Source organism: Pelodiscus sinensis, chromosome 14, assembly GCF_052426305.1.
Source record: "Pelodiscus sinensis isolate ZL-2025 chromosome 14, ASM5242630v1, whole genome shotgun sequence".
Lineage (NCBI taxonomy): Eukaryota > Metazoa > Chordata > Testudines > Trionychidae > Pelodiscus > Pelodiscus sinensis.
Genome location: NC_143065.1, coordinates 47,910,643 through 47,937,596, shown reverse-complemented (window position 1 = coordinate 47,937,596; position 26,954 = coordinate 47,910,643). Strand labels below are relative to the sequence as shown.

At 53.8% G+C, this 26,954-nt stretch overlaps 3 long non-coding RNA genes across 3 annotated transcripts; all 3 read right to left on the bottom strand.

Annotated features, from left to right (window-relative positions):
• Window positions 1-10,161: 10,161 nt before the first annotated feature.
• LOC149523624 (uncharacterized) lies at window positions 10,162-12,607 on the bottom strand. The gene is made up of 3 exons (XR_016350635.1): window positions 12,464-12,607; window positions 11,309-12,167; window positions 10,162-11,008 (listed from the first exon to the last, which is right to left on the bottom strand). It is a non-coding gene; the product is annotated as an uncharacterized LOC149523624 (long non-coding RNA).
• A 79-nt stretch (window positions 12,608-12,686) lies between these two features.
• Window positions 12,687-19,840, bottom strand: LOC142825183 (uncharacterized). The gene is made up of 7 exons (XR_012899637.2): window positions 19,380-19,840; window positions 18,223-19,079; window positions 17,067-17,922; window positions 15,932-16,784; window positions 14,775-15,631; window positions 13,619-14,474; window positions 12,687-13,318 (listed from the first exon to the last, which is right to left on the bottom strand). It is a non-coding gene; the product is annotated as an uncharacterized LOC142825183 (long non-coding RNA).
• A 46-nt stretch (window positions 19,841-19,886) lies between these two features.
• On the bottom strand, window positions 19,887-21,922 carry LOC149523623 (uncharacterized). Its single transcript, XR_016350634.1, has 3 exons — window positions 21,692-21,922; window positions 20,539-21,391; window positions 19,887-20,238 (listed from the first exon to the last, which is right to left on the bottom strand). It is a non-coding gene; the product is annotated as an uncharacterized LOC149523623 (long non-coding RNA).
• Window positions 21,923-26,954: the final 5,032 nt, after the last annotated feature.

The window sequence follows — 26,954 nt, the reverse complement described above, 5'->3', positions numbered from 1 at the left end:
ACTTGCATTACACATTACAGTAGTCTCAGAGCAGCCCCTGCCTAACTCAGCCAGAAAATTGCTATGCTTCTGCAGCAGACACTCTAGAAATCCTATCGATGCTAATGATGTGTGTTTTGCAGAATGGCTATTGGAAACAATTCCCTGTATCATCTTCCCACATGCATTAAATACACTACAAATAACATAAAATGCAATTAAATCACAATACAAAAATGAGAACAGAAGAATGGTACTTTAACCAAAAATACAGCCCAGCGTTACCCAATATCAACACTCACCATGATCGTAGGAGTACACCTCCTCAAAGCAACCCAAAGCTGAATGACTCCCTGGGCCTAGATGCCCAGCTTAAATGCTACCATAAGCTCCGCCCCTCAATATCCCAGCATGCCTTGCAGGCCAAAGGAAGGTATAAATGCAGACTCATAGGCCACAGACTCCCTTTACTTCATTTCTACATTAGCAGCGGCAAGAGCAGCTCGTGCTGAAGCATTTATCATCTGTTCTCCTAACAAATACTAATCTCCACAGACTCAAACTCTGTGACCAGGTGAGGCTACAGTCACCCCCCTTTCTGGGGGCAAGGTTTTCCTTTTAGGAACCTGAAATAGGGTTTCTCAGGGCGTACATAGCTACTGGGTGCTGAAATAGCTACTTTAGATGTAGTGAAGAGGGTGTTTGAACTGGAGTATATGCAGAGTGTAGGAAACATTACTTGGCTGGTGCCAGAGAGGATACACGCTGCCTCATTCTAAAGATGAAGGGGGGGGCGTCGTTCCCCGTTATACTGCCAGGCCATCTGATACAAACAAGAAACCCACCATGCCCCCCAGAGCCAATATGATGGGCAAATGGCAACCTGTGAGAACTTGTACTCTGATGATGTGAGGTTCGGCACTGGCCAACGCTTCCTTTCAGGCTCCCTCCCCCCATCTCCTCTAGACCCCACTGCCTCCCCCAATACTTAATTTTCATACACAAAGGTCTCAGACCTCAATCCTGACACAAATTAGAACATGGGTGGCCAAGTATGGAGCAGCAGCTGCTAGGAGAGTGCTCAGTTCTAAAGGCAACCCAGCCCTACACACACCCACACCCACACACACCAGCACCACTGGTAAAGGACAAAGGTAGCAATTACCTAGGAGCCATTCCATTTCAAATGTCCCATGGGCCCGAGACAGTGGAGGTAAACACAAAACCCCTCACCCCTTCCCACACCACAAAACCCTGCCCAACCCACACACCTCAAAAATCTCACCCAGAGCCACACCCCTTACTCTTGCCCAAACCCGAGGTCCAGTCTGAGGAAACTGAGTGTACGTGGAGGACAACTAGCAACAGACACGGGACAAATTGAGTGAGCGTGAATTGGCCTGTTATTGTGAAATAACTATTCCCCAGAGCTGTGTCTAGACTGGCCAGTTTTTCTAGAAAAATCAGCGGCTTTTCCAGAAAAACTTGCCAGCTGTCTATACTGGCCGCTTGAATTTCCACAAAAGCACTGACTTCCTACTGTAAGAAATCAGTGCTTCTTGCAGAAATACTATTCTGCTCCCTTTTGAGCAAAAGGGCCAGTGAAGACAGCTCAGATTTGTTTTCTGCAAAAGAGCCCCGAACACGAAAATGGCGATTGGGGCTTTTTTGCAGAAAAGCGCATCTAGATTGGGACAGATGCTTTTCCACAAAAGCACTTTTTGCATAAAAGGCATTTTCAGAACAGAACATCTAGATTGGCAAGAATGCTTTAACGGAAAATTTTTCCATTAAAAGCATTTCCGGACAATCATGCCAGTCTAGACGTAGCCTAAAGGTGCATATAGACTGGCAAGATTTTGCGCAAAAGTGGCCGCTTTTGCACAAAATCTTGGCAGCTGTCTAAACTGGCTGCGAGAATTTGCACAAGAACACTGACGATCTACTATAAGATTGTCCATGTTCTTGCGCAAGAACAGTGATGCTCCCGCTTGGGAAAAAGCCCTCCTGTGCCAATGTACACAGTCTAGATACCGCAAATGGCCACCGAGTGTCACTGTGGAGGCGCTGCAGAATTATACGTGCATTACCTGCAATGACCACCGAGTGTCACTGTGGAGGCGCTACAGAATTATACGTGCATTACCTGCAATAACCACCGAGTGGCACTGTGGAGGCGCTGTAGAATTATACGTGCATTACCGGCAATGACCACCGAGTGGCACTGTGGAGGCGCTGCAGAATTATACGTGCATTACCGGCAATGACCACCGAGTGGCACTGTGGAGGCGCTGCAGAATTATACGTGCATTACCGGCAATGACCACCGAGTGTCACTGTGGAGGCGCTACAGAATTATACGTGCATTACCTGCAATGACCACCGAGTGTCACTGTGGAGGCGCTACGGAATTACACGTGCATTACCGCCGGTGACCACCGAGTGTCACTGTTGCTCGGCTAAGGGCAGGTATTTCGGAATCGGGCATTTCTAACCTTATAATATTTCCTGTTTTAAATTGACATGGATTCAGTGTATATGCTCAGATGATCTTATAAAAGATTGTTATTTCAATGTAAGGCTTGTGCTGTATAACAAAGTAAGTACTCCCCACAGTCACTCAAAATGGAGTCCCAGGAAGCACTGGAGAGTAACTAACAGCACGTCTATAAGACATCACTTTAGAAAAGTGGGAACGTGAGCATCCAGAGGGGAAGCCTGTTATTTTGAACGTATTTCAGAATAACAGGCTTCTTATTTTTTGTGACATGAGAGTTTATTGTTCCAGAATAATGCCATTGTTGAAATTGCTATTTCTAAATAGCAATATTGTGTATGCTCCACTGTCACTATTTACAAATAGCTCATTCCTAGGGCCATTAAAGTAATTATGCTCTAGTGTTTCCTGGGGCTCTAACTCAAGGTAGCACATCCTGCCTCAGAGTAATTACAAGGCTTCTCTGTAATGGGGAAATGCTATTTCAAAATAGCATATTCTAAAACATCTATTTCAGAATATAACCTGCCAAAATAAGTGTGTAGTGTAGACATACTTTGAGTTAAAGTAGCATGTCCTTACTAAGGGTGCCTACCTGTCACAAATTTTGATGCTTCCCTGTTGTGGGAACACACTATTTTGAAAAATATTTTCAAATACTTTATTTGAAAATACCCAAAATACCTTAATTCCCCAGTGTGACCATAGCCAAACATTACAGCTACACTGCACTGCTATTTCCATATACCCAAGAATCCCAAAATATCAATCCCTCATCTTCACAGCAAACTTGGTTTTTTTGGATTCATTATTCCAAAGTCCCTGTAAATATCATTCTATGAGGCGAAAGGGACATTTTCTTAGAGCACCTTATTTTGAAATTTGGCATCACACGTAGACGGCGCCAAATGATGAAATAAGCCATTTTGAAATAGCATTGAGATTGAGCTATACAAATTGTGTATCTTATTTCAAGTACTCTGTAGAACTCTGAGACTCTCTTTACCCCTCCTTCACCCTCAAAGGTTCTCCCTCCACCCACTTTCCTCTCCCAGATTCTTTCCCCAGCCCGTCTCCAGTTACTTTGTTTTTTGGAAACAATAAACTGGGTGTGTTTTTTATTTGGGGTCAATGTCAGTTTTATTGTCTCTGCAGGGGAGGAGGGGGAGGATTAAGAAAGGAAAGGCAAAGAGGGGCAAGGCACAGGCCCCTAGTGGGGAGGTCCTGGGGAGCGTGTCACTGGGGTCCTCGTGAGAAACTTTCCCTCAGGGGCTCCCGGATGTGCACCCCCACCTAATGAGCCTGCTGGATGGCAGCTGTGCACAGCTGTTCAAAGAGCCTGCTGACCTAGCCTGCCTTTGCTCTCCCACCCCCCGCCCAGGAGGAACACCTCCCCCTTCGGATCACAAATATTGTAGAGCACAGAACACTGGCCACAACTTGGGGGAATGTTTCATTCCCCAACATCCAGCCGGGTGACAAGCGGTTTGAGCATTGATCTGCTAAACCCAGGGTTGTGAATTCAATCCTTGAGGACGCCATTTAGGGATTTGGAGCAAATCTGTCAGGGATGGTACTTGGTCCTGCCACGAGGGCAGGGGACTGGATTCACTGACCTATCAAGGTCCCTTTCAGGTCTATGAGATTAATATAAATAAATATATGGAGCTATACCTATTTATAGCTCCATATATTTACCTCACCTTGAGACACCCAAAGGCACCCTCCACTACAGGGCAGGCCCAGCCAAGCCGGGAATTGAAGCATTCCTTGCTAGGGTCAAGGTGTCCGGTGTAAAGCTTCGTGAGCCAGGGCAACAGAGTGTAGGTCACATCCCCCACAATGCACAGTTGCATGTACACATCCCGCACGCTGATGATGAGGTCAGGGAATAAACTGCCTGCCTCCAGCTTCTGGAAGACTCTGGAGTCGCAGAAGATGTAAGCGTCACGTGTCTTCCTCGACCAGCCTAAGAAAATGTCGGTAAACTGCCCACGGTGGTTGAGAGGGCCTGTGGGACCATGGAGAAGTAACCTCGTGGTTTATATACATAGATGCCTGGTAGTCGGCGTAGTCAGCGCTTGGGCAGGGATGTGGATGCCGTCAATAATATCACTACCACACAGTTCTGTGTTGCCGTGTTGCTGAGGTGGATGACTCTGAGCAGCTGGATGGTGTCGATGGCCCGCATGTGACATAGTGCAGGTGCTGTCTACTTTGTAACCCAGTGTTCCCTCCTGGCTGTGTTATGTGTGATTCCCAATGAGTCACTCCTCATGTGTATTAGCCCCAGACACCTAAGTCTCAGCCTGAGCAGATAACAAGGCCCAGAGGGTGACACAAAAGAAGAGAGGCGGGGTCGGCCATCAGGCTGGGGGGGTAGGGCCTGGGAGTTGAGTTAGTCTCGGCTGGGCTAGGTGGAGTGAGGATGTTTTAGACCAAGAAAGGGAGTGAAGCCCCTTCCCCTCGAGAGGAATAAAGCTGTCTGTCCTCGCTCCTGTGTTAACATCTCTCCTATGCTATGCTGCGTCGCTGAGAAGAAATAAACCCTTTAACTCTACTGGCTGGCCAAGAGACACATCTGGCTGTGGATGGGGGTGCAGGGTTGGGGGCTCCCCGACACACCATCACACTGCATCACCTGTAGCAGGAGACCAACAAACAGAGAATCACTGGGGTGCCTGAGCCCTGTGCAGGTCCCCCAGCCCACCCCTTCCCTGCCCACACATATCAGGAGCCACCCCCTACGTAGCCTATCCCTGGCAGGGCTGTGTGAGGGTGGGACTGAAAAATTGCCTGGGAAAGGGGCTTCTCCATCACCCCCAACCACCCTTTCCCTAGGATTCCCCATTCCAGCACTTCACACCCCTCTTCCGGGACCTTAGCTGGAAAGCGCCACGCCTGTATGACGTGGGCCCTGACGGTCGACTTTTCCACACCAAACTGATTCCCGACACATCAGTAGCTGTCCGGCGTGGTGACCTTCCACACGGCAATGGTGACCCGCTTCTCCAGAGGGGAATGTGGGTCGCGTGCGTGTCCCATCGTGTGAGGGCAAGGGAGAGCCAGGAACACAGCTCCAGGAAGGTCTCCTTCCTCGTGCAGAAATTCTGGAGCCGCTGTTGGTCATCCCAGAGCTCCATGTCGAGCCGGTCCCACCAGTCAGAACTAGTCTCCAGCGCAAGAAGCGGCGGTGCACAGTGTGGTGCAGCTGGAAAAGCTGCGCTCCCGGACAATCAGCTGGTGGTTGCGTTTCTGCATGGCCAGGACGGCAGCCTGTAGAAACTGCAGCACGATAGCTAACAGCCGTCGAGTGCCCAGAGGCAGCTCTAGCTTCACGTCTGGCAAGCTGAGGTGTCCACAAAGGCAACCGGAGCAGTCAGACCAAAGGCTTTGCTGTCCCTCCAGGGAAAGGAGAAGCACCCGAGAAATGGTTGTACAGGGGAGGGGGGGGTGTCACTTTGCTACCTTCAGAGGGTCCCTTATCCCACTTCTCTAACACAGGACCTAGGCCCATCCCTGAGGCAGATGGTGTTGTCTGCCCAGCCACTGATGGTGTGGGCAGAGGGGGGTGGGATCAAGCCCACCATTCTGTGCTCCCCAGACAAATCCCTGCCCTATCCCTGAGTTCACTGGAGATCCCACTCTGTCTCCCTGCCTTCAGTGGGTCCCTTCTCCTGCCTTCCTAATGTGGGAGCCAGCTCCATCCCTGGGGGGGGTCTATGTTGGCTGTTTGGCCGCTCCCAGGGTGAGTGGGATGGGCCCACGAGCCTGCCCTGCCAGGTGAAAGGGTCTCAGATAGCCTCAAGCAGCAGCTCCCAGAAGTAATTGCTGACCCGAAGCCCTGCCTGAAGTGGTTCTGAGTGGCCTTAAATGCAATTCTGCATCCAATCAGTGTGGAGCTTTAGTTTGAAATCGCTAAGTGCTTTTCGAAATAAGCCTGCAGTGTAAACATACCCTAAGGGTATGTCTTCACTGCAAGTTTCATTCGGAGAAAGCTATTCTGGAAGATATCTTCTGGAAAAGCTGATTTTGGAAATAGCACATCTACATTAGGGGAGCTTATCTCAGACTAATTTTGAGGCTTCCTGGTAGTGTGGACGCTCTATCTCGATTTAGCACCCCAGGATGCACTGGAAAGGACTAACTTTAGAATGAGGTGCTATTTTGACATAGCAGCAGTGGAGCGTCCACTCGCTCACCCGCTGCTGAAAAAGCTTTTTCAGAAGAGGCGTTTTTCCGACACTGGTAAACCTCATTCCGTGAGGAATAAGCCCTCCATTGTTTCAATTTTCTTTTGAAATAACGCAATTGCTGTGTGGATGCTACTGTTGTTCTGCCAGAATAATGTCCCTTATTCCAGAAAAATGGTATAGTGTAGACACACCCTTAGGGTATGTCTACACTGCAGCACTAATTGGAACTAACTTAATTCAAATTAGTTAATTCAAACTAAGCTAATTCAAATTAGTGCATCTAGACCTAAAAACTAATTCGAATTAGCATTTTGCTAATTCGAAATAGCATATCCACATTGAGTGGACCCTGAACCGAAGTTAAGGCTGGCCAGAACCAGTGCCTGCAGGGCATCAGGTTAGGACTTACGTGTGTGGAGCTGCTAGCCAAGGGTTGTGCTTAAAGGAACCCGACCCCCACCCCGGACAGACAGTTCTCAGGGTTCCCCACTTGCTTGTCTACCTCGATGAGGGACAGCAAAGCAGTCCTGTCTTGGAGGCACATCAAAGCACTTGGCCATCAGCCCGGCTGCACTTGCCGCAGGCTGTCATCCAAGGGGATCAATTGGGAGGCTGTCAGGATCCAGGAGGCCCTGCAGGAGACCTTCCACCCCGAGGAGCCCGCAGAGCCACCCCAGTCCTCCCCATCGGGGGCTCATGCCCCATTCCTCCCTAACCTCCTTCCACTTACCCTTCCCTAGCCCCCTTCCTGATGTAAAAAATAAATGGCACATGTGTTGTTAAATAAAGAGAGTTTCTATTTTTGAAAACTGAGGGGTGGGGATTAACCTCTGGGGAGACTGGGAAAAGGTGGTGGGAGAGGGGAGGTGGAAACCTGGGAGGGGGAAGCCAGGGGAAGAAGGAGTAGGGGAAGTATAAAACTATGGTACGCCATATCTTCAGTACTGTGTACAGATGTGGTCTCCTCACCTCAAAAAAGATATTTTGGCCTTGGAAAGGGTTCAGAAAAGGGCAACTACAATGATTAGGGGTTTGGAGCAGGTCCCATATGAAGAGAGGCTAAAGAGACTGGGACTTTTCAGCTTAGAAAAGAGGAGACTGAGGGGGATATGACAGAGGTCTATAAAATCATGAGTGGTGTGGAGGAGGTGAATATAGAAAAGTTCTTTACTTGTTCCCATAATATAAGAACTAGAGGACACCAAATGAAATTAATGGGTAGCAGGCTTAAAACTAATAAGCGAAAGTAGTTCTTCTCACAGCACATAGTCAACCTGTGGAACTCCTTGCCAGAGGATGCTGTGAAGGCTAGGACTATAACAGAGTTTTAAAAAAAACTAGATAAATTCATGGAGGTTACATCCATAAAAGGCTATTAGCCTGGGGGAAGGAAGAAATGGTGCCCCTGGCCTCTCTTTGTCAAAGGCTGGAGATGGATGGCAGGAGACAAATTGCTTGATCATTGTCTTCGGTCCACCCCCCCCCGGGGCATCTGGCACTGGCCACTGTTGGCAGACAGGCTACTGGGCTAGATGGCCTTTTGGTCTGACCCAGTATAGCCATTCTTATGTTCTTATCAGTATCAGAAGTGCACCGATGGATACGGAGCACGTAGCTCCGCGGGATCTGGTGCTTCTGGGGCTATGACTTAAAAGCCAGCTCCCCACGCACACAGGCTCTCACCTCCCCCCAGCCCTTGCTGACTCTGTATTAGAGACAGCAAGGGGGAGGGAAGCGTGTGTAGTTGTCAGGATTAACCGATAAGCCCAGGCTTATCAGTTAATCGTATACACGACTATACGCTAACATCCCATTCACCGACTGTCACTGTTAGCATTTCTGTAACGGAGTAAGTGCAGTGCCGGGAGCAGGTACGCCTTGAAAGGCCTCCAAGCTTACCCAGTACATGGAGAGACCTTTTCTCAAAGGCCCAGCTTCTGATGGGTTTGGTCCTCCTTCTGGGATGCCACCGGATGTGGTGGGATTTCACTGAGACTACTTGCTCCACTAGCCTTGCCTGCCTCTCCCTGTTTTGCTGACTTAGGCTCTCTGGCCTCTGGGAGCCCACGCAGGTTGGGACGCACCAAGTGTAGAAACACAGAGTCTGCAAACAGCTTTGTACAGTAAGGCTTAGCTAGAAAATCGTCCAGCACTCAATTGCAGTTCCCCTCCAGAAAGTACACCCAAAATAATATTATCTGACGCGGGAGAGAAATCACTACAATGTAAGCTCATACGTTTGCCCATCCCCTCAATGAGGAGTAACATACGCACAACTTCTCCCGCTCCCCTCCTGCTGTTAGAAATTACACAAACTACATTTGTTTTATTAAAATCTAGCTTTTACAGTTGAGAGATTGCTGTTGTTTATCAAAACAAAATAAAGCACGCATACCGTGTATGGGTGTAGGCATGGATGGAGGAAGGGCAGCGTTAGGAGTGCAGGTTGCCATGGGATGTGGGTGTAGAAAGGAAGAGAAGGGGGGTGGGACCCAATGGATGGAAGCATGGATTGGAAGGGTCTGGAGTGTGGGATGGCATGGGATGGGGGCTTGCTGAGGAGGAAGAGGAGAGTGGTTGAGGAAGTCCTTACATGCGGAAGGAGGGCTGGGGGGAAGGTAGTAATGGGGGTCACATGGCAGGCGGGATGGGAGTGTGGGGGGAGGGACTGTGGGTTGGGAAGGGAAGAAACGGGGCTGAAGGGTCCTATAGATGGGGGAAAGATAGGGATAGGGATAGAGTGTGGGATGGGGAGTGTTCTAGGGAGGAAAAAGAGGGGCTGATGGAAACATGAATGGAGGGATGCTCTGGGGGTGCAGGTTGCTCTGAGTCTGTGGAGAGAAGAAGGGAAACTGACGGACACCAGGAATACGGGGTATGGAATAGGGAAAAGCACTGGTGGGGGTGCACGTTGTGTGAGGGGGAAGTTGAAATGTACTGCGGAAGTGGAACCTCCGTTCGGACTCGCTGTCTAAGCAAACATGACATCCCTTCCTAGACCCGAGTGGGCCGTAAGCCGAGAGATTTCCAGACCTGACACTTACCTCCCTGTCAGCAATGGCTGCTCCGCTCCCAGCCGGATGGTCCTCGCCTCGCTTCGACCAAGCTCCCGAGCTCGTTGTTCTCGTTTCCGTTCCATCCCCAGACGGGAGGACACCGGGAGGGTAGACTTCTTATCGTTCGCTACCGAACACAGCAGAGGAGAAAAAACAAACAAACAACTTAGCGTTTCAGTCCGCAAGGATGCGGCATCGCTTCTCCTCCCACCATCGCACCGCAGCCTCCCACCATCGGCCACCCCCTCCCGCTGCCACTCCAAGAAAGCGGAGAGAACGGAGGCCTTGAATCTCTATCCACGCTCTGTTGAACCGCCTACTGCCCCTTCACCAGTCCCCAAGCCACCAGGCTCCGTGCCCCAGCAAGAAGCTCTCTGCCTCAGAAGAAACATACTGCCAGGATGCTTGAAGATTTCAAAGCACGCACCTCTTACTCACACAGATCCATGGGAAGGCCGATCGCTGAGGACCCTTCACGTGTTCCGAGAATCACGTCCAGGCAGCTCAACTCCATCTCGGACGGTATCTTCTCAGCCCACGGCCCCGCACTGATTCCTCTGCAAGGGTGGCCGAAAAAGCCCAGCGTGAGCTCTCACTCACTAAGGTCTGTGGCTGTGGGAATTCTATCCTTTAGCCCTTTCCCCCCCTCTCGCCTATGTATCGGGCCCTCTACAAGAACATTGAGTCAGTCAGCCATGACGCACCACCGCTCTCCCTTGCGCGACTGGCGTACCTGCAGAATTCCCGTTGGCTCCTGAGCTCTTAACCCTTGAAGATGCTCACCTGGAATGCCTGCAAGTGTGCTGCACAAGGACACGGCAGAAGCAGAGCAAGGACAAAGACACAGACAGAAACAGTTAGAACGTATTGGCCAATACGAGAGAGCAACGAGAGAGAAACACATAAGAGGCAGTCAGAAACCTTACCACCTTGTGTCTTCCTCCTTGAGCCAAGCGTCTGCTGAGAAGGACACCGTGTTCCAGAGAAACCAGCACCCCTGACAAACGGAAGCCCTGTTTCTCCCACTACCAAGGAAGCTCCTCGGGAACCTCCGCTCGGACTCGCTGTCTAAGCAAACGTGACTTCCCTTCCTAGACCCGAGTGAGCCGTAAGCTGACAGATTTCGAGACCCGACACTTATCTCCCGGTAAGCGATGGCTGCTCCGCTCCCAGCCGGACGGTTCTCGCCTCGCTTCGACCAAGCTCCCGAGCTCGCTGTTCTCGTTTCCGTTCCATCCCGAGACGGGAGGACACCGGGAGGGTTGACTTCTTATCGCTCGCTACCGAACACAGCAGAGGGGAAAAAACAAACAAACAACTTAGCTTTTCAGTCCGCAAGGACGCGGCATCGCTTCTCCTCCCACCATCGCACCGCAGCCTCCCACCATCGGCCACCCCCTCCCGCTGCCACTCCAAGAAAGCGGAGAGAACGGAGGCCTTGAATCTCTATCCACGCTCTGTTGAACCGCCTACTGCCCCTTCACCAGTCCCCAAGCCACCAGGCTCCGTGCCCCAGCAAGAAGCTCTCTGCCTCAGAAGAAACATACTGCCAGGATGCTTGAAGATTTCAAAGCACGCACCTCTTACTCACACAGATCCATGGGAAGGCCGATCGCTGAGGACCCTTCACGTGTTCCGAGAATCAGGTCCAGGCAGCTCAAGTCCATCTCGGACGGTATCTTCTCAGCCCACGGCCCCGCACTGATTCCTCTGCAAGGGTGGCCGAAAAAGCCCAGAGTGAGCTCTCACTCACTAAGGTCTGTGGCTGTGGGAATTCTATCCTTTAGCCCTTTCCCCCCCTCTCGCCTATGTATCGGGCCCTCTACAAGAACACTGAGTCAGTCAGCCATGACGCACCACCGCTCTCCCTTGCGCGACTGGCGTACCTACAGAATTCCCGTTGGCTCCTGAGCTCTTAACCCTTAAAGATGCTCACCTGGAATGCCTGCAAGTGTGCTGTACAAGGACACGGCAGAAGCAGAGCAAGGACAAAGACACAGACAGAAACAAACAGACAGAACGTATTGGCCAATACGAGAGAGCAACAAGAGAGAAACACATAAGAGGCAGTCAGAAACCTTACCACCTTGCGTCTTCCTCCTCGAGCCAAGCATCTGCTGAGAAGGACACCGTGTTCCAGAGAAACCAGCACCCCTGACAAACGGAAGGCCTGACAAACGGGAGCTACCAAAGAAGCACCTTGGGAACCTCCGCTCGGACTCGCTGTCTAAGCAAGTGTGACTTCCCTTCCTAGACCCGAGTGGGCCGTAAGCCGAGAGATTTCCAGACCCGACACTTATCACCCAGTAAGCGATGGCTGCTCCGCTCCCAGCCGGACGGTTCTCGCCTCGCTTCGAACAAGCTCCCGAGCTCGCTGTTCTCGTTTCCGTTCCATCCCCAGACGGGAGGAAACCGGGAGGGTTGACTTCTTATCGCTCGCTACCGAACACAGCAGAGGGGAACAAACAAACAACTTAGCGTTCCAGTCCGCAAGGACGCGGCATCGCTCCTCCTCCCACCATCGCACCGCAGCCTCCCACCATCGGCCACCACCTCCCGTTGCCACTACAGGAACGGGGAGTGAAAGGAGGCCTTGAATCTCTATCCACGCTCTGTTGAACCGCCTACTGCCCCTTCACCAATCCCCAAGCCACCAGGCTCCGTGCCCCAGCAGGAAGCTCTCTGCCTCAGAAGAAACATACTGCCAGGACGCTTGAAGATTTCAAAGCACGCACCTCTTACTCACACAGAGCCATGGGAAGGCCGAACGCTGAGGACCCTTCACGTGTTCCAAGAATCACGTCCAGGCAGCTCAAATCCATCTCAGACTATTTCTTCTCCGCCAATAGACACGCACTGATTCCTCTGCAAGGGTTGCCGAAAAAGCCCAGCGTTAGCTATCACTCCCTAAGGTCTGTGGCTGTGGGAATTCTATCCTTTAGCCCTTTCCCCCTCTCGCCTATGTATCGGGCCCTCTACAAGAACACTGAGTCAGTCAGCCATGACGCAGCACCGCTCTCCCTTGCGCGACTGGCGTACCTGCAGAATTCCCGTTGGCTCCTGAGCCCTTAACCCTTGAAGATGCTCACCTGGAATGCCTGCAAGTGTGCTGTACAAGGACACGGCAGAAGCAGAGCAAGGACAAAGACACAGACAGAAACAGCTAGACAGAACGTATTGGCCAATACGAGAGAGCAACGAGAGAGAAACACATAAGAGGCAGTCAGAAACCTTACCACCTTGCGTCTTCCTCCTCGAGCCAAGCGTCTGCTGAGAAGGACACCGTGTTCCAGAGAAACCAGCACCCCTGACAAACGGAAGCCCTGTTTCTCCCACTACCAAGGAAGCTCCTCGGGAACCTCCGCTCGGACTCGCTGTCTAAGCAAACGTGACTTCCCTTCCTAGACCCGAGTGAGCCGTAAGCTGACAGATTTCGAGACCCGACACTTATCTCCCGGTAAGCGATGGCTGCTCCGCTCCCAGCCGGACGGTCCTCGCCTCGCTTCGACCAAGCTCCCGAGCTCGCTGTTCTCGTTTCCGTTCCATCCCCAGACGGGAGGACACCGGGAGGGTTGACTTCTTATCGCTCGCTACCGAACACAGCAGAGGGGAAAAAACAAACAAACAACTTAGTTTTTCAGTCCGCAAGGACGCGGCATCGCTCCTCCTCCCACCATCGCACCGCAGCCTCCCACCATCGGCCACCCCCTCCCGCTGCCACTCCAAGAACGCGGAGAGAACGGAGGCCTTGAATCTCTATCCACGCTCTGTTGAACCGCCTACTGCCCCTTCACCAGTCCCCAAGCCACCAGGCTCCGTGCCCCAGCAAGAAGCTCTCTGCCTCAGAAGAAACATACTGCCAGGACGCTTGAAGATTTCAAAGCACGCACCTCTTACTCACACAGATCCATGGGAAGGCCGATCGCTGAGGACCCTTCACGTGTTCCGAGAATCAGGTCCAGGCAGCTCAAGTCCATCTCGGACGGTATCTTCTCAGCCCACGGCCCCGCACTGATTCCTCTGCAAGGGTTGCCAAAAAAGCCCAGCGTTAGCTATCACTCCCTAAGGTCTGTGGCTGTGGGAATTCTATCCTTTAGCCCTTTCCCTCCTCTCGCCTATGTATCGGGCCCTCTACAAGAACACTGAGTCAGTCAGCCATGACGCAGCACCGCTCTCCCTTGCGCGACTGGCGTACCTGCAGAATTCCCGTTGGCTCCTGAGCTCTTAACCCTTGAAGATGCTCACCTGGAATGCCTGCAAGTGTGCTGTACAAGGACACGGCAGAAGCAGAGCAAGGACAAAGACACAGACAGAAACAGCTAGACAGAACGTATTGGCCAATACGAGAGAGCAACGAGAGAGAAACACATAAGAGGCAGTCAGAAACCTTACCACCTTGCGTCTTCCTCCTCGAGCCAAGCGTCTGCTGAGAAGGACACCGTGTTCCAGAGAAACCAGCACCCCTGACAAACGGAAGCCCTGTTTCTCCCACTACCAAGGAAGCTCCTCGGGAACCTCCGCTCGGACTCGCTGTCTAAGCAAACGTGACTTCCCTTCCTAGACCCGAGTGAGCCGTAAGCTGACAGATTTCGAGACCCGACACTTATCTCCCGGTAAGCGATGGCTGCTCCGCTCCCAGCCGGACGGTCCTCGCCTCGCTTCGACCAAGCTCCCGAGCTCGCTGTTCTCGTTTCCGTTCCATCCCCAGACGGGAGGACACCGGGAGGGTTGACTTCTTATCGCTCGCTACCGAACACAGCAGAGGGGAAAAAACAAACAAACAACTTAGCTTTTCAGTCCGCAAGGACGCGGCATCGCTCCTCCTCCCACCATCGCACCGCAGCCTCCCACCATCGGCCACCCCCTCCCGCTGCCACTCCAAGAACGCGGAGAGAACGGAGGCCTTGAATCTCTATCCACGCTCTGTTGAACCGCCTACTGCCCCTTCACCAGTCCCCAAGCCACCAGGCTCCGTGCCCCAGCAAGAAGCTCTCTGCCTCAGAAGAAACATACTGCCAGGATGCTTGAAGATTTCAAAGCACGCACCTCTTACTCACACAGATCCATGGGAAGGCCGATCGCTGAGGACCCTTCACGTGTTCCGAGAATCACGTCCAGGCAGCTCAACTCCATCTCGGACGGTATCTTCTCAGCCCACGGCCCCGCACTGATTCCTCTGCAAGGGTGGCCGAAAAAGCCCAGCGTGAGCTCTCACTCACTAAGGTCTGTGGCTGTGGGAATTCTATCCTTTAGCCCTTTCCCCCCCTCTCGCCTATGTATCGGGCCCTCTACAAGAACATTGAGTCAGTCAGCCATGACGCACCACCGCTCTCCCTTGCGCGACTGGCGTACCTGCAGAATTCCCGTTGGCTCCTGAGCTCTTAACCCTTGAAGATGCTCACCTGGAATGCCTGCAAGTGTGCTGCACAAGGACACGGCAGAAGCAGAGCAAGGACAAAGACACAGACAGAAACAGCTAGACAGAACGTATTGGCCAATACGAGAGAGCAACGAGAGAGAAACACATAAGAGGCAGTCAGAAACCTTACCACCTTGCGTCTTCCTCCTCGAGCCAAGCGTCTGCTGAGAAGGACACCGTGTTCCAGAGAAACCAGCACCCCTGACAAACGGAAGCCCTGTTTCTCCCACTACCAAGGAAGCTCCTCGGGAACCTCCGCTCGGACTCGCTGTCTAAGCAAACGTGACTTCCCTTCCTAGACCCGAGTGAGCCGTAAGCTGACAGATTTCGAGACCCGACACTTATCTCCCGGTAAGCGATGGCTGCTCCGCTCCCAGCCGGACGGTTCTCGCCTCGCTTCGACCAAGCTCCCGAGCTCGCTGTTCTCGTTTCCGTTCCATCCCCAGACGGGAGGACACCGGGAGGGTTGACTTCTTATCGCTCGCTACCGAACACAGCAGAGGGGAAAAAACAAACAAACAACTTAGCTTTTCAGTCCGCAAGGACGCGGCATCGCTCCTCCTCCCACCATCGCACCGCAGCCTCCCACCATCGGCCACCCCCTCCCGCTGCCACTCCAAGAACGCGGAGAGAACGGAGGCCTTGAATCTCTATCCACGCTCTGTTGAACCGCCTACTGCCCCTTCACCAGTCCCCAAGCCACCAGGCTCCGTGCCCCAGCAAGAAGCTCTCTGCCTCAGAAGAAACATACTGCCAGGATGCTTGAAGATTTCAAAGCACGCACCTCTTACTCACACAGATCCATGGGAAGGCCGATCGCTGAGGACCCTTCACGTGTTCCGAGAATCACGTCCAGGCAGCTCAACTCCATCTCGGACGGTATCTTCTCAGCCCACGGCCCCGCACTGATTCCTCTGCAAGGGTGGCCGAAAAAGCCCAGCGTGAGCTCTCACTCACTAAGGTCTGTGGCTGTGGGAATTCTATCCTTTAGCCCTTTCCCCCCCTCTCGCCTATGTATCGGGCCCTCTACAAGAACATTGAGTCAGTCAGCCATGACGCACCACCGCTCTCCCTTGCGCGACTGGCGTACCTGCAGAATTCCCGTTGGCTCCTGAGCTCTTAACCCTTGAAGATGCTCACCTGGAATGCCTGCAAGTGTGCTGCACAAGGACACGGCAGAAGCAGAGCAAGGACAAAGACACAGACAGAAACAGTTAGAACGTATTGGCCAATACGAGAGAGCAACGAGAGAGAAACACATAAGAGGCAGTCAGAAACCTTACCACCTTGTGTCTTCCTCCTTGAGCCAAGCGTCTGCTGAGAAGGACACCGTGTTCCAGAGAAACCAGCACCCCTGACAAACGGAAGCCCTGTTTCTCCCACTACCAAGGAAGCTCCTCGGGAACCTCCGCTCGGACTCGCTGTCTAAGCAAACGTGACTTCCCTTCCTAGACCCGAGTGAGCCGTAAGCTGACAGATTTCGAGACCCGACACTTATCTCCCGGTAAGCGATGGCTGCTCCGCTCCCAGCCGGACGGTTCTCGCCTCGCTTCGACCAAGCTCCCGAGCTCGCTGTTCTCGTTTCCGTTCCATCCCGAGACGGGAGGACACCGGGAGGGTTGACTTCTTATCGCTCGCTACCGAACACAGCAGAGGGGAAAAAACAAACAAACAACTTAGCTTTTCAGTCCGCAAGGACGCGGCATCGCACCGCAGCCTCCCACCATCGGCCACCCCCTCCCGCTGCCACTCCAAGAAAGCGGAGAGAACGGAGGCCTTGAATCTCTATCCACGCTCTGTTGAACCGCCTACTGCCCCTTCACCAGTCCCCAAGCCACCAGGCTCCGTGCCCCAGCAAGAAGCTCTCTGCCTCAGAAGAAACATACTGCCAGGACGCTTGAAGATTTCAAAGCACGCACCTCTTACTCACACAGATCCATGGGAAGGCCGATCGCTGAGGACCCTTCACGTGTTCCGAGAATCAGGTCCAGGCAGCTCAAGTCCATCTCGGACGGTATCTTCTCAGCCCACGGCCCCGCACTGATTCCTCTGCAAGGGTTGCCAAAAAAGCCCAGCGTTAGCTATCACTCCCTAAGGTCTGTGGCTGTGGGAATTCTATCCTTTAGCCCTTTCCCTCCTCTCGCCTATGTATCGGGCCCTCTACAAGAACACTGAGTCAGTCAGCCATGACGCAGCACCGCTCTCCCTTGCGCGACTGGCGTACCTGCAGAATTCCCGTTGGCTCCTGAGCCCTTAACCCTTGAAGATGCTCACCTGGAATGCCTGCAAGTGTGCTGTACAAGGACACGGCAGAAGCAGAGCAAGGACAAAGACACAGACAGAAACAGCTAGACAGAACGTATTGGCCAATACGAGAGAGCAACGAGAGAGAAACACATAAGAGGCAGTCAGAAACCTTACCACCTTGCGTCTTCCTCCTCGAGCCAAGCGTCTGCTGAGAAGGACACCGTGTTCCAGAGAAACCAGCACCCCTGACAAACGGAAGCCCTGTTTCTCCCACTACCAAGGAAGCTCCTCGGGAACCTCCGCTCGGACTCGCTGTCTAAGCAAACGTGACTTCCCTTCCTAGACCCGAGTGAGCCGTAAGCTGACAGATTTCGAGACCCGACACTTATCTCCCGGTAAGCGATGGCTGCTCCGCTCCCAGCCGGACGGTCCTCGCCTCGCTTCGACCAAGCTCCCGAGCTCGCTGTTCTCGTTTCCGTTCCATCCCCAGACGGGAGGACACCGGGAGGGTTGACTTCTTATCGCTCGCTACCGAACACAGCAGAGGGGAAAAAACAAACAAACAACTTAGCTTTTCAGTCCGCAAGGACGCGGCATCGCTCCTCCTCCCACCATCGCACCGCAGCCTCCCACCATCGGCCACCCCCTCCCGCTGCCACTCCAAGAACGCGGAGAGAACGGAGGCCTTGAATCTCTATCCACGCTCTGTTGAACCGCCTACTGCCCCTTCACCAGTCCCCAAGCCACCAGGCTCCGTGCCCCAGCAAGAAGCTCTCTGCCTCAGAAGAAACATACTGCCAGGATGCTTGAAGATTTCAAAGCACGCACCTCTTACTCACACAGATCCATGGGAAGGCCGATCGCTGAGGACCCTTCACGTGTTCCGAGAATCACGTCCAGGCAGCTCAAGTCCATCTCGGACGGTATCTTCTCAGCCCACGGCCCCGCACTGATTCCTCTGCAAGGGTGGCCGAAAAAGCCCAGCGTGAGCTCTCACTCACTAAGGTCTGTGGCTGTGGGAATTCTATCCTTTAGCCCTTTCCCCCCCTCTCGCCTATGTATCGGGCCCTCTACAAGAACATTGAGTCAGTCAGCCATGACGCACCACCGCTCTCCCTTGCGCGACTGGCGTACCTGCAGAATTCCCGTTGGCTCCTGAGCTCTTAACCCTTGAAGATGCTCACCTGGAATGCCTGCAAGTGTGCTGCACAAGGACACGGCAGAAGCAGAGCAAGGACAAAGACACAGACAGAAACAGTTAGACAGAACGTATTGGCCAATACGAGAGAGCAACGAGAGAGAAACACATAAGAGGCAGTCAGAAACCTTACCACCTTGCGTCTTCCTCCTCGAGCCAAGCGTCTGCTGAGAAGGACACCGTGTTCCAGAGAAACCAGCACCCCTGACAAACGGAAGCCCTGTTTCTCCCACTACCAAGGAAGCTCCTCGGGAACCTCCGCTCGGACTCGCTGTCTAAGCAAACGTGACTTCCCTTCCTAGACCCGAGTGAGCCGTAAGCTGACAGATTTCGAGACCCGACACTTATCTCCCGGTAAGCGATGGCTGCTCCGCTCCCAGCCGGACGGTTCTCGCCTCGCTTCGACCAAGCTCCCGAGCTCGCTGTTCTCGTTTCCGTTCCATCCCCAGACGGGAGGACACCGGGAGGGTTGACTTCTTATCGCTCGCTACCGAACACAGCAGAGGGGAAAAAACAAACAAACAACTTAGCTTTTCAGTCCGCAAGGACGCGGCATCGCTCCTCCTCCCACCATCGCACCGCAGCCTCCCACCATCGGCCACCCCCTCCCGCTGCCACTCCAAGAACGCGGAGAGAACGGAGGCCTTGAATCTCTATCCACGCTCTGTTGAACCGCCTACTGCCCCTTCACCAGTCCCCAAGCCACCAGGCTCCGTGCCCCAGCAAGAAGCTCTCTGCCTCAGAAGAAACATACTGCCAGGATGCTTGAAGATTTCAAAGCACGCACCTCTTACTCACACAGATCCATGGGAAGGCCGATCGCTGAGGACCCTTCACGTGTTCCGAGAATCACGTCCAGGCAGCTCAAGTCCATCTCGGACGGTATCTTCTCAGCCCACGGCCCCGCACTGATTCCTCTGCAAGGGTGGCCGAAAAAGCCCAGCGTGAGCTCTCACTCACTAAGGTCTGTGGCTGTGGGAATTCTATCCTTTAGCCCTTTCCCCCCCTCTCGCCTATGTATCGGGCCCTCTACAAGAACATTGAGTCAGTCAGCCATGACGCACCACCGCTCTCCCTTGCGCGACTGGCGTACCTGCAGAATTCCCGTTGGCTCCTGAGCTCTTAACCCTTGAAGATGCTCACCTGGAATGCCTGCAAGTGTGCTGCACAAGGACACGGCAGAAGCAGAGCAAGGACAAAGACACAGACAGAAACAGCTAGACAGAACGTATTGGCCAATACGAGAGAGCAACGAGAGAGAAAAACACATAAGAGGCAGTCAGAAACCTTACCACCTTGCGTCTTCCTCCTCGAGCCAAGCGTCTGCTGAGAAGGACACCGTGTTCCAGAGAAACCAGCACCCCTGACAAACGGAAGCCCTGTTTCTCCCACTACCAAGGAAGCTCCTCGGGAACCTCCGCTCGGACTCGCTGTCTAAGCAAACGTGACTTCCCTTCCTAGACCCGAGTGAGCCGTAAGCTGACAGATTTCGAGACCCGACACTTATCTCCCGGTAAGCGATGGCTGCTCCGCTCCCAGCCGGACGGTCCTCGCCTCGCTTCGACCAAGCTCCCGAGCTCGCTGTTCTCGTTTCCGTTCCATCCCCAGACGGGAGGACACCGGGAGGGTTGACTTCTTATCGCTCGCTACCGAACACAGCAGAGGGGAAAAAACAAACAAACAACTTAGCTTTTCAGTCCGCAAGGACGCGGCATCGCTCCTCCTCCCACCATCGCACCGCAGCCTCCCACCATCGGCCACCCCCTCCCGCTGCCACTCCAAGAACGCGGAGAGAACGGAGGCCTTGAATCTCTATCCACGCTCTGTTGAACCGCCTACTGCCCCTTCACCAGTCCCCAAGCCACCAGGCTCCGTGCCCCAGCAAGAAGCTCTCTGCCTCAGAAGAAACATACTGCCAGGATGCTTGAAGATTTCAAAGCACGCACCTCTTACTCACACAGATCCATGGGAAGGCCGATCGCTGAGGACCCTTCACGTGTTCCGAGAATCACGTCCAGGCAGCTCAACTCCATCTCGGACGGTATCTTCTCAGCCCACGGCCCCGCACTGATTCCTCTGCAAGGGTGGCCGAAAAAGCCCAGCGTGAGCTCTCACTCACTAAGGTCTGTGGCTGTGGGAATTCTATCCTTTAGCCCTTTCCCCCCCTCTCGCCTATGTATCGGGCCCTCTACAAGAACATTGAGTCAGTCAGCCATGACGCACCACCGCTCTCCCTTGCGCGACTGGCGTACCTGCAGAATTCCCGTTGGCTCCTGAGCTCTTAACCCTTGAAGATGCTCACCTGGAATGCCTGCAAGTGTGCTGCACAAGGACACGGCAGAAGCAGAGCAAGGACAAAGACACAGACAGAAACAGTTAGAACGTATTGGCCAATACGAGAGAGCAACGAGAGAGAAACACATAAGAGGCAGTCAGAAACCTTACCACCTTGTGTCTTCCTCCTTGAGCCAAGCGTCTGCTGAGAAGGACACCGTGTTCCAGAGAAACCAGCACCCCTGACAAACGGAAGCCCTGTTTCTCCCACTACCAAGGAAGCTCCTCGGGAACCTCCGCTCGGACTCGCTGTCTAAGCAAACGTGACTTCCCTTCCTAGACCCGAGTGAGCCGTAAGCTGACAGATTTCGAGACCCGACACTTATCTCCCGGTAAGCGATGGCTGCTCCGCTCCCAGCCGGACGGTTCTCGCCTCGCTTCGACCAAGCTCCCGAGCTCGCTGTTCTCGTTTCCGTTCCATCCCGAGACGGGAGGACACCGGGAGGGTTGACTTCTTATCGCTCGCTACCGAACACAGCAGAGGGGAAAAAACAAACAAACAACTTAGCTTTTCAGTCCGCAAGGACGCGGCATCGCTTCTCCTCCCACCATCGCACCGCAGCCTCCCACCATCGGCCACCCCCTCCCGCTGCCACTCCAAGAAAGCGGAGAGAACGGAGGCCTTGAATCTCTATCCACGCTCTGTTGAACCGCCTACTGCCCCTTCACCAGTCCCCAAGCCACCAGGCTCCGTGCCCCAGCAAGAAGCTCTCTGCCTCAGAAGAAACATACTGCCAGGACGCTTGAAGATTTCAAAGCACGCACCTCTTACTCACACAGATCCATGGGAAGGCCGATCGCTGAGGACCCTTCACGTGTTCCGAGAATCAGGTCCAGGCAGCTCAAGTCCATCTCGGACGGTATCTTCTCAGCCCACGGCCCCGCACTGATTCCTCTGCAAGGGTGGCCGAAAAAGCCCAGCGTGAGCTCTCACTCACTAAGGTCTGTGGCTGTGGGAATTCTATCCTTTAGCCCTTTCCCCCCCTCTCGCCTATGTATCGGGGCCTCTACAAGAACATTGAGTCAGTCAGCCATGACGCACCACCGCTCTCCCTTGCGCGACTGGCGTACCTGCAGAATTCCCGTTGGCTCCTGAGCTCTTAACCCTTGAAGATGCTCACCTAGAATGCCTGCAAGTGTGCTGCACAAGGACACGGCAGAAGCAGAGCAAGGACAAAGACACAGACAGAAACAGCTAGACAGAACGTATTGGCCAATACGAGAGAGCAACGAGAGAGAAACACATAAGAGGCAGTCAGAAACCTTACCACCTTGCGTCTTCCTCCTCGAGCCAAGCGTCTGCTGAGAAGGACACCGTGTTCCAGAGAAACCAGCACCCCTGACAAACGGAAGCCCTGTTTCTCCCACTACCAAGGAAGCTCCTCGGGAACCTCCGCTCGGACTCGCTGTCTAAGCAAACGTGACTTCCCTTCCTAGACCCGAGTGAGCCGTAAGCTGACAGATTTCGAGACCCGACACTTATCTCCCGGTAAGCGATGGCTGCTCCGCTCCCAGCCGGACGGTTCTCGCCTCGCTTCGACCAAGCTCCCGAGCTCGCTGTTCTCGTTTCCGTTCCATCCCCAGATGGGAGGACACCGGGAGGGTTGACTTCTTATCGCTCGCTACCGAACACAGCAGAGGGGAAAAAACAAACAAACAACTTAGCTTTTCAGTCCGCAAGGACGCGGCATCGCTCCTCCTCCCACCATCGCACCGCAGCCTCCCACCATCGGCCACCCCCTCCCGCTGCCACTCCAAGAACGCGGAGAGAACGGAGGCCTTGAATCTCTATCCACGCTCTGTTGAACCGCCTACTGCCCCTTCACCAGTCCCCAAGCCACCAGGCTCCGTGCCCCAGCAAGAAGCTCTCTGCCTCAGAAGAAACATACTGCCAGGATGCTTGAAGATTTCAAAGCACGCACCTCTTACTCACACAGATCCATGGGAAGGCCGATCGCTGAGGACCCTTCACGTGTTCCGAGAATCACGTCCAGGCAGCTCAACTCCATCTCGGACGGTATCTTCTCAGCCCACGGCCCCGCACTGATTCCTCTGCAAGGGTGGCCGAAAAAGCCCAGCGTGAGCTCTCACTCACTAAGGTCTGTGGCTGTGGGAATTCTATCCTTTAGCCCTTTCCCCCCCTCTCGCCTATGTATCGGGCCCTCTACAAGAACATTGAGTCAGTCAGCCATGACGCACCACCGCTCTCCCTTGCGCGACTGGCGTACCTGCAGAATTCCCGTTGGCTCCTGAGCTCTTAACCCTTGAAGATGCTCACCTGGAATGCCTGCAAGTGTGCTGCACAAGGACACGGCAGAAGCAGAGCAAGGACAAAGACACAGACAGAAACAGTTAGAACGTATTGGCCAATACGAGAGAGCAACGAGAGAGAAACACATAAGAGGCAGTCAGAAACCTTACCACCTTGTGTCTTCCTCCTTGAGCCAAGCGTCTGCTGAGAAGGACACCGTGTTCCAGAGAAACCAGCACCCCTGACAAACGGAAGCCCTGTTTCTCCCACTACCAAGGAAGCTCCTCGGGAACCTCCGCTCGGACTCGCTGTCTAAGCAAACGTGACTTCCCTTCCTAGACCCGAGTGAGCCGTAAGCTGACAGATTTCGAGACCCGACACTTATCTCCCGGTAAGCGATGGCTGCTCCGCTCCCAGCCGGACGGTTCTCGCCTCGCTTCGACCAAGCTCCCGAGCTCGCTGTTCTCGTTTCCGTTCCATCCCCAGATGGGAGGACACCGGGAGGGTTGACTTCTTATCGCTCGCTACCGAACACAGCAGAGGGGAAAAAACAAACAAACAACTTAGCTTTTCAGTCCGCAAGGACGCGGCATCGCTCCTCCTCCCACCATCGCACCGCAGCCTCCCACCATCGGCCACCCCCTCCCGCTGCCACTCCAAGAACGCGGAGAGAACGGAGGCCTTGAATCTCTATCCACGCTCTGTTGAACCGCCTACTGCCCCTTCACCAGTCCCCAAGCCACCAGGCTCCGTGCCCCAGCAAGAAGCTCTCTGCCTCAGAAGAAACATACTGCCAGGATGCTTGAAGATTTCAAAGCACGCACCTCTTACTCACACAGATCCATGGGAAGGCCGATCGCTGAGGACCCTTCACGTGTTCCGAGAATCACGTCCAGGCAGCTCAACTCCATCTCGGACGGTATCTTCTCAGCCCACGGCCCCGCACTGATTCCTCTGCAAGGGTGGCCGAAAAAGCCCAGCGTGAGCTCTCACTCACTAAGGTCTGTGGCTGTGGGAATTCTATCCTTTAGCCCTTTCCCCCCCTCTCGCCTATGTATCGGGCCCTCTACAAGAACATTGAGTCAGTCAGCCATGACGCACCACCGCTCTCCCTTGCGCGACTGGCGTACCTGCAGAATTCCCGTTGGCTCCTGAGCTCTTAACCCTTGAAGATGCTCACCTGGAATGCCTGCAAGTGTGCTGCACAAGGACACGGCAGAAGCAGAGCAAGGACAAAGACACAGACAGAAACAGTTAGAACGTATTGGCCAATACGAGAGAGCAACGAGAGAGAAACACATAAGAGGCAGTCAGAAACCTTACCACCTTGTGTCTTCCTCCTTGAGCCAAGCGTCTGCTGAGAAGGACACCGTGTTCCAGAGAAACCAGCACCCCTGACAAACGGAAGCCCTGTTTCTCCCACTACCAAGGAAGCTCCTCGGGAACCTCCGCTCGGACTCGCTGTCTAAGCAAACGTGACTTCCCTTCCTAGACCCGAGTGAGCTGTAAGCTGACAGATTTCGAGACCCGACACTTATCTCCCGGTAAGCGATGGCTGCTCCGCTCCCAGCCGGACGGTTCTCGCCTCGCTTCGACCAAGCTCCCGAGCTCGCTGTTCTCGTTTCCGTTCCATCCCGAGACGGGAGGACACCGGGAGGGTTGACTTCTTATCGCTCGCTACCGAACACAGCAGAGGGGAAAAAACAAACAAACAACTTAGCTTTTCAGTCCGCAAGGACGCGGCATCGCTTCTCCTCCCACCATCGCACCGCAGCCTCCCACCATTGGCCACCCCCTCCCGCTGCCACTCCAAGAAAGCGGAGAGAACGGAGGCCTTGAATCTCTATCCACGCTCTGTTGAACCGCCTACTGCCCCTTCACCAGTCCCCAAGCCACCAGGCTCCGTGCCCCAGCAAGAAGCTCTCTGCCTCAGAAGAAACATACTGCCAGGACGCTTGAAGATTTCAAAGCACGCACCTCTTACTCACACAGATCCATGGGAAGGCCGATCGCTGAGGACCCTTCACGTGTTCCGAGAATCAGGTCCAGGCAGCTCAAGTCCATCTCGGACGGTATCTTCTCAGCCCACGGCCCCGCACTGATTCCTCTGCAAGGGTGGCCGAAAAAGCCCAGAGTGAGCTCTCACTCACTAAGGTCTGTGGCTGTGGGAATTCTATCCTTTAGCCCTTTCCCCCCCTCTCGCCTATGTATCGGGCCCTCTACAAGAACACTGAGTCAGTCAGCCATGACGCACCACCGCTCTCCCTTGCGCGACTGGCATACCTGCAGAATTCCCGTTGGCTCCTGAGCTCTTAACCCTTAAAGATGCTCACCTGGAATGCCTGCAAGTGTGCTGTACAAGGACACGGCAGAAGCAGAGCAAGGACAAAGACACAGACAGAAACAAACAGACAGAACGTATTGGCCAATACGAGAGAGCAACAAGAGAGAAACACATAAGAGGCAGTCAGAAACCTTACCACCTTGCGTCTTCCTCCTCGAGCCAAGCATCTGCTGAGAAGGACACCGTGTTCCAGAGAAACCAGCACCCCTGACAAACGGAAGGCCTGACAAACGGGAGCTACCAAAGAAGCACCTTGGGAACCTCCGCTCGGATTCGCTGTCTAAGCAAGTGTGACTTCCCTTCCTAGACCCGAGTGGGCCGTAAGTCGAGAGATTTCCAGACCCGACACTTATCACCCAGTAAGCGATGGCTGCTCCGCTCCCAGCCGGACGGTTCTCGCCTCGCTTCGAACAAGCTCCCGAGCTCGCTGTTCTCGTTTCCGTTCCATCCCCAGACGGGAGGAAACCGGGAGGGTTGACTTCTTATCGCTCGCTACCGAACACAGCAGAGGGGAACAAACAAACAACTTAGCGTTCCAGTCCGCAAGGACGCGGCATCGCTCCTCCTCCCACCATCGCACCGCAGCCTCCCACCATCGGCCACCACCTCCCGTTGCCACTACAGGAACGGGGAGTGAAAGGAGGCCTTGAATCTCTATCCACGCTCTGTTGAACCGCCTACTGCCCCTTCACCAATCCCCAAGCCACCAGGCTCCGTGCCCCAGCAGGAAGCTCTCTGCCTCAGAAGAAACATACTGCCAGGACGCTTGAAGATTTCAAAGCACGCACCTCTTACTCACACAGAGCCATGGGAAGGCCGAACGCTGAGGACCCTTCACGTGTTCCAAGAATCACGTCCAGGCAGCTCAAATCCATCTCAGACTATTTCTTCTCCGCCAATAGACACGCACTGATTCCTCTGCAAGGGTTGCCAAAAAAGCCCAGCGTTAGCTATCACTCCCTAAGGTCTGTGGCTGTGGGAATTCTATCCTTTAGCCCTTTCCCCCTCTCGCCTATGTATCGGGCCCTCTACAAGAACACTGAGTCAGTCAGCCATGACGCAGCACCGCTCTCCCTTGCGCGACTGGCGTACCTGCAGAATTCCCGTTGGCTCCTGAGCTCTTAACCCTTGAAGATGCTCACCTGGAATGCCTGCAAGTGTGCTGCACAAGGACACGGCAGAAGCAGAGCAAGGACAAAGACACAGACAGAAACAGCTAGACAGAACGTATTGGCCAATACGAGAGAGCAACGAGAGAGAAACACATAAGAGGCAGTCAGAAACCTTACCACCTTGCGTCTTCCTCCTTGAGCCAAGCGTCTGCTGAGAAGGACACCGTGTTCCAGAGAAACCAGCACCCCTGACAAACGGAAGCCCTGTTTCTCCCACTACCAAGGAAGCTCCTCGGGAACCTCCGCTCGGACTCGCTGTCT